Below are 7,500 nucleotides of genomic sequence, written 5' to 3'. Positions count from 1 at the left end.
TTGTTTGACATTTGAACATGAAACTGCGGACGAGAACAATGCGCCGACACTGGACACCTGGCGCTCACGCTATTTATTATTCATCATAGTAAAAAAAAAAAAAAACAGGTGAAGGGAACCTGTTCCAGCCGGGGCTCGGAGGCTCTTCATAATTAATACGCGCGTATTTTATGAAGATAATAAAGATCTAATGATCCTTATAGTAAACACAGCCCTTCCAGCCCGCCTGTCACGGAGCCTCCGCCGGGGATTCAGAGGCCAACATGGCACAAATCCTCATTTTCACTCCCTCCTGCTCCGGCTGTGCGCAAAACTGGGAAAAGTCCTGCAAAAAGTGGCAAGTTCCGCGATACCTGTGCGCCAGGCTGGAAGGCAGCCTCGCGCTCCCCGTGGCACCACGCACACGCACGGGCAAGCAAGACGGAGAGCAGCGCTACTGACCTTAGTTCAACACATCGCCCACAGGATCCAACTGCTACAATCCAGCGTAAAGTCCACACGGACGCGGCGCTTACAATCCACGATCCCCGTGATTCCGCTGCTGGCGCGGGGCGGGAGGCACCAGGCGGGACCGGGCTGGCTCTGACTCCTCACAGGTGCGTCGACCGCGGTGCATTATACGCACAAGAAGCCGCTGTTAGCTCGGTGCGACCTGCGGCGGCTGCAGGCAAGAGGCGCACGCACGTACGCATGCACGCTCACACGCGCCACTCGGGTCCGCCCTCCACTTGGCACACGCCATTTAAAGGCGTACAGACGCTCTCTCTCTCGCTCACACACGCGCTCGCACGCACACACGCGCGCACGTGACGACTCCAGGCGTGTTAAATAGAAGTCGTCATAATTTGTCAGTTTATGTCGGTGGTTCACTGGTATGTGAGAGGTTGAAGAGACCCCGGAGATCCACGTGGAACCCGAGAACCCTCCAGGGACCAGGAGTAGTACTCTGTATTAATCGTCCTGAAAGAGGAGACCAGAACCAGAACGCTGGAAACCAGGGACAGACCATAATACCAGTCCGGATCAGAGTGGGACCCGTCTTTTTAGTGGACTTTGAAAAAGCCACAAAACAAAAGATATTATACACCATTTATGTGCCAAAATAATAATACAAATAATTAATTTTTCTTTCATTTATGTATTCGTATTTTTTCATTTATGTATTTATTTTTAAATGTATTCATTTATTATTTTCCTCATGTATTTCTTCAACATTAACAACAAAGTGTGACACTAATCAGCTCTAAACATTAAATAAAGGCTCATCTATATCATCGTTGACAGAAGGGTCCAGGATTTAGAAAATCAGCTTTTCTGAGTTTAAAAAAAAGAATCTATTATGTTGTAAACCTGCCTGTTTTGGTTTTAATAATTAAACCAATTCATCAATAAAATATAGAGGAACCTGCACCAGTTTTCATTCTATTTATATTATATATTTTATTGAAATTGATCATCACGTTTCACTTTACTGGCACATATTATAATATAATATAATAACAGTATTAGCAAGAGTACTTGAGATCATATGGAGCCATGCAATGATTGGCTGCCTCGTGTCTTGGAGCAGATGATTGACATGTGATGCTGTCTGCAGATCCCAGATCAGCCTGCTATCCCAGAGGACGCCTTGGCTTAAAGAGAATGTTTTGGAGCAGATCCACTCTCAGCGTTACATTTGATTTGGTAAAAAATTGTCTGCATGAACATCATATTTCTGTAACACGCTGTCACTCCAACAATCAAATACTTCAGCTTGGTCAGACCTCCTCCCTCTACCTCGTGCACTTTATCACAGGTAGTGAGAGTGTGAATATACATATACACAGGGTCTTTTCAAAATAAACTTCACAGGAAGTCAGGTTTAGGCAACAAAACCACTTCGTTTAGGAAAAGAGCCAGTTGACGTTAAGGATAGGATGGGACAGGTTAGGGCTGGGTGGGACAGGACAAGACAGGGTTGGACAGGGTAGGACAGGAAAGGACAATGTAGGGGTAGGATGGGACAGGACATGGTAGGGTAGGATAGGAAAGGACATTGTAGGGTATTCTAGGACAGGACAGGGTAGGACAGGACATGGTAGGGTAGGACAGGACAAGACATGGTAGTGTATGCAAGGAGAGGACATGGTAGGGTAGGACAGGAGAAGAAAATGTAGGGGTAGGACAGGACAGGAAAATGTAGGGGTAGGACAGGACAGGACATGGTAGGGTATGCAAGGAGAGGACATGGTAGGGTAGGACAGGAAATTACATGGTAGGGTATGGTAGAACAGGACAGGACATGGTAGGGTAGGACAGGAAAGGATAATGTAGGGGTAGGACAGGACAGGACATGGTAGGGTAGGACAGGAAAGGATAATGTAGGGGTAGGACACGACAGGAAATGACATGGTAGGGTATGGTAGGACAGGACAGGACGGGGTAGGACAGGGTAGGGTAGGGTAAGGGTGAGGCAAAACCTGGTGCCTACATAACCCACAATGCAACGTGTCTACCCACCCGTCTACCCACCCGTCTACCCCCCGTCTACCCACCCGTCTACCCACCCGTCTACCCACAGGGACACTTCCTGTCAATACCACACCTGTTGTCCTGCCAGATGAAGTTACCTTCATCTCATTCAGTCGGGCACATGTTGCTTTCTATATTGTCGGAATGGTTTTAGAAGACACACTGACCTTTGTTTCCTTGTTGTTTGCTTGTTGTTTCCTTGTTGTTTGCTGGTTGTTTACTGGTTGTTTCCTTGTTGGTTGCTGGTTGTTTACTGGTTGTTTCCTTGTTTTTTGCTGGTTGTTAACTTGTTGTTTCCATGTTGTTTGCTGGTTGTTTACTGGTTGTTTCCTTGTTGGTTGCTGGTTGTTAACTTGTTGTTTCCATGTTGTTTGCTGGTTGTTTCCTTGTTGGTTGCTGGTTGTTTACTGGTTGTTTCCATGTTGTTTGCTGGTTGTTTCCTTGTTGGTTGCTGGTTGTTTACTGGTTGTTTCCATGTTGTTTGCTTGTTGTTTCCTTGTTGTTTGCTGGTTGTTTACTGGTTGTTTCCTTGTTGGTTGCTGGTTGTTTACTGGTTGTTTCCTTGTTTTTTGCTGGTTGTTAACTTGTTGTTTCCATGTTGTTTGCTGGTTGTTTACTGGTTGTTTCCTTGTTGGTTGCTGGTTGTTAACTTGTTGTTTCCATGTTGTTTGCTGGTTGTTTCCTTGTTGGTTGCTGGTTGTTTACTGGTTGTTTCCATGTTGTTTGCTGGTTGTTTCCTTGTTGGTTGCTGGTTGTTTACTGGTTGTTTCCTTGTTGTACGCTGGGTGTTTACTTGTGGTTTCCATGATGTTACCTTGCTGCTTACTTGCTTTTTACTCAGATCTTATTCAAGGTCGATCCCAGCTGGTTCAGTATAACTTTGACTTAAATAATTAGTCTTTGACGGTGATGTGGTGGTGCAATTAAAAATAAGAGTTTGGATGCTCCAACTGTTGAAATAAAACTCAAAATACATCGAGAATCATCAGATTAATGATAATAGTACTTCAACATGCCTTTAATGTGAAGCTGCTGCAGTAGGAAGGGTTGGGTTTGTATTAACAATAACTTATTGCTGCAGGTTGCCAGGAATGCACCATTATGTTTCCATATTGGTGATAGATAGTGGCATCATTTATTTAAATGATAGTCTTTGAGATTATTACATAAGTTATTTTTTTATATGCACCGCATCACACAGCCGCTTCTTCTTCTTTTTCTTCTTCTTCTTCTTCTTCTTCTTCTTCTTCTTCTTCTTCTTCTTCTTCACACGTCCACATCTTCCAGTATATCTCCTGTTACGTGATGAGCTCATTATTTGCTTCGTCACCACGGCAGCATCCCGGTGAACACCGTTTCCTGCTATCTTCCCAGCTGATACGCCTGCTAATAACCTTGTTGTGACACTTCCCCTCTGCTTTTATCTCTCCTCAAACACTTCCATGTCGCTCTCTCTTCTTTTACCGTATCATTTATTAAAGCTTTCACATTTAATCTCGTCTGCTTCACAGATTGCATTCTGTTTATGAGTGAGTGTTGTTGTTTTTATGAAAGTCACTTATAAAATAGAGTTGAGAAGGTTTTGGGTTTGCACCTTGTATTGTGATACACAAATAAGAATATATGAATACATTTTGGTCCTTTAAATTGATTCCATTTAATATATATATTTGACCACATGCTGTAAATAGACCTGCTGACACATTTATTAGCACAAACTGAGTTGTTCCATGAAGAGCTCTGAGGATCGTTTTGGAGGATGGAGACAAAAGTTGCCCTGAGAGGGACAGATATTATACATCAGGGGACGGAGCAGTGGGGGACAGTGATGGTCATGAAGAGGAAGGACAAGGTGGATCCATTAGGAGTTTTACTGCCCTCAAACAGACCCTGGGGGTACAGGGATCGGGAGTGGTTGCCACCAAAGTGCTATTGATCACACAACTGTGTTATCTTCTCCACTTCAGACTATATAAGTCATGCCTGCCTGCAGGAAGCATCGGGGTGTGTGTGTGTGTGTGTGTGTGTGTGTGTGTGTGTGTGTGTGTGTGTGTTACAATGGTATCAGTTGCATGTGTGTGTATGTGAGCAGCAGAAGCACAAATAGACAAATACAGCTTGACATGCCAATGACTGGTAGTGTCGGTCCATAATGCAGAGTGATTACTCAGCAATGTTAATTCACTCCTTCACAAGTCCAATACTAACGCACATACACACACACACACACACACACACACACACACACACACACACACACACACAAGCTCACTCAAGTAAAACACCAAATCCTGCTGAGAAGCATTTCTTTGCACTAACAAAGGAGGTTGAAATAAGCGGAACAATAGACGTGTTACAATTATTTGACGCCCCTCCTCCATTACAGAGATTTACTGGCAAACTGTAGGGCTCTATGATTTTATGATGGAGAAAACACGGAGGCCATGGCTGCCGTCGAATAGTCTTCTTCTCTTAGGAAGGTTCCTAACTGAAGAAGTGACCCGGAATTAGACAAGTGGCCGCCATGATAAGAGCCGTTCGGATTCTCTAAATGCAAAGGAAAGGAGCTCCAATGCTTCCTTTCAGAGCTCCTTTAGGATACAACGGACCTTCCTTTACCAAAGGAAAGGAGATTACGCCGACCCACAATTCCTTTGCGAGAGCAACATTTAAAACAAACTATGTGCTTATTTGCATATTTAACATTTACTTGACCATATTTGGACTGAGGAGGAGACGGGTGGATCTGATGAACACAAGCAGCACTAGCACATAGGACTACTTGTAAAAGAGGTATAACCTCAGGTCGTTACTAGAAAACCAAAACTACAACTACATCAGTCAACATGGCTGTTTTTACTCCTGATCTGATCTGAAAAATTGGAGATGAAGTTGTAAAACAGCAAATAATTGGTGTAACTTTGATCATCTCTAACGAACCAAAGCTCTGAACACTGATCCATCACAGACCTGCAGTCTCTCCATCTCTCTCATGGTGAGCTCACTCCTCCACATACTGTTGTCAGTTGTCCTGGCAACCAGCCCAAATAACCAGCGTCTGTGTGATATCACCAACATTAAAAGCTGCATCCATCTGAAGACTTTGCCTGCCTGAATGCTGATATGTGGCCTACAGAGGGTTCAGATGGACCCCAGACCTCAGTGACTTAGCTGACCGGCATGATGGATCCCCCTGCCGGAGCTGCAGGACGCCGCCTACGTTCTGAATGCTGCCATCCTTCACCAAACGCCACCGGAGCTACCATCCATTCGTCATCATATGTTCATGTACAATCTAATCTAATCATCTCTCCGGCTCGAGATGGTGCCGTCCTGTGGCGACATGTGGTTCTTGAGCCAGTCTGGTCTCACTCCCCCAGCGTCCAATAGGATACCAACCGAGTCTCATGGTAGAACGTTAAATATTTCCATGTAAATTCATTGCTTCCATGTACAGGGACACAAATTGTCTTGACTTTCAACCACAAGACCAATATTGGACACTGCTGGTCCCAAACTAAACTAAACTAAAGATAACATTGGTTTTATTGTCTAAAGCTAACGTTAGTTTTGTCGTCTAAAGCTAACGTTGGTTTCGTTGTCTAAATCTAATGTTGGTTTTGTTGTCTAAATCTAATGTTGGTTTTGGCGTCTAAAGCTAACGTTGGTTTTGTTGTCTAAAGCTATCGTTGGTTTTGTTGTCTAAAGCTAACGTTGGTTTTGTTGTCTAAAGCTAACGTTGGTTTTGTTGTCTAAAGCTAACGTTGGTTTTGTTGTCTAAAGCTATCGTTGGTTTTGTTGTCTAAAGCTATCGTTGGTTTTGTTGTCTAAAGCTAATGTTGGTTTTGTCATCTAAAGCTAACGTTGGTTTTGTTGTCTAAAGCTAACGTTGGTTTTGTTGTCTAAAGCTATCGTTGGTTTTGTTGTCTAAAGCTAACGTTGGTTTTGTTGTCTAAAGCTAATGTTGGTTTTGTCATCTAAAGCTAACGTTGGTTTTGTCATCTAAAGCTTACGTTGGTTTTGTTGTCTAAAGCTAACGTTGGTTTTGTCATCTAAAGCTAATGTTGGTTTTGTCATCTAAAGCTAACGTTGGTTTTGTTGTCTTAAGCTAACGTTGGTTTTGTTGTCTAAAGCTAACGTTGGTTTTGTTGTCTAAAGCTAACGTTGGTTTTGTTTTCTAAAGCTAACTTGGTTTTGTTGTCTAAAGCTAACGTTGGTTTTGTTGTCTAAAGCTAACGTTGGTTTTGTTGTCTTAAGCTAACGTTGGTTTTGTTGTCTAAAGCTAATGTTGGTTTTGTTGTCTAAAGCTAACAACAAACAACAAAAAAACAACAAAAAACGGCAATGTTGTAAAAATTCAGCACAGTGTTGGCTTAAATCGAATTTGTTTGTTCGATGTGTTATCATGTCGGAGTTTATAGCTCCCAAACAGCCAACACTCAAAGGTGATGTTTGACCACCCGACAAGCAGTTTGAGAAGAAGCATATTTGCAGCTAACCTGGTTCTGAACACAAACACACATACACACACTTACACACTCGTCCTTGCCACAGTATGTGAGCCACAACTGTCAGCTGTGAAATCAGATGAAGCACCTTCCACAGACGTGATGGCTAACAGGAAATGCAGCATGGCACTTTGACAGACACGCTGTCACGCGATAATAAAGCATGTAGAAGAGACCTACATGTTGCTGTTTGGACTGATATTCCTATTAAGTCAATGTTGTATGTTATTTGAGAAGTGAAGAAGAGACGTATGGACATCCAAGGAGGACTCGGGACACTGTAGTTGTAAGGCAAAGATATCTTGTATTAGGAAAACCAAAACCAAATAAACATTGTGAAACAAGTGCTTGTGCCGAAACCCAGCCGAGACCCCGCCTCCACCATGAGCTGACATCGATAACTGCTCCTCTCTGACCCATGGCTTTCACCTCTTTTAACTAATTTTAATTTAACCATTGATGAAGCACTCACTGAAAG

The sequence above is a fragment of the Eutrigla gurnardus genome (genome assembly GCF_963514095.1).
Source record: "Eutrigla gurnardus genome assembly, chromosome: 7".
Taxonomy (NCBI): Eukaryota; Metazoa; Chordata; class Actinopteri; order Perciformes; family Triglidae; genus Eutrigla; species Eutrigla gurnardus.
The sequence above is the reverse complement of the archived record's forward strand: the minus strand, read 5'-3'. Positions refer to the sequence as shown.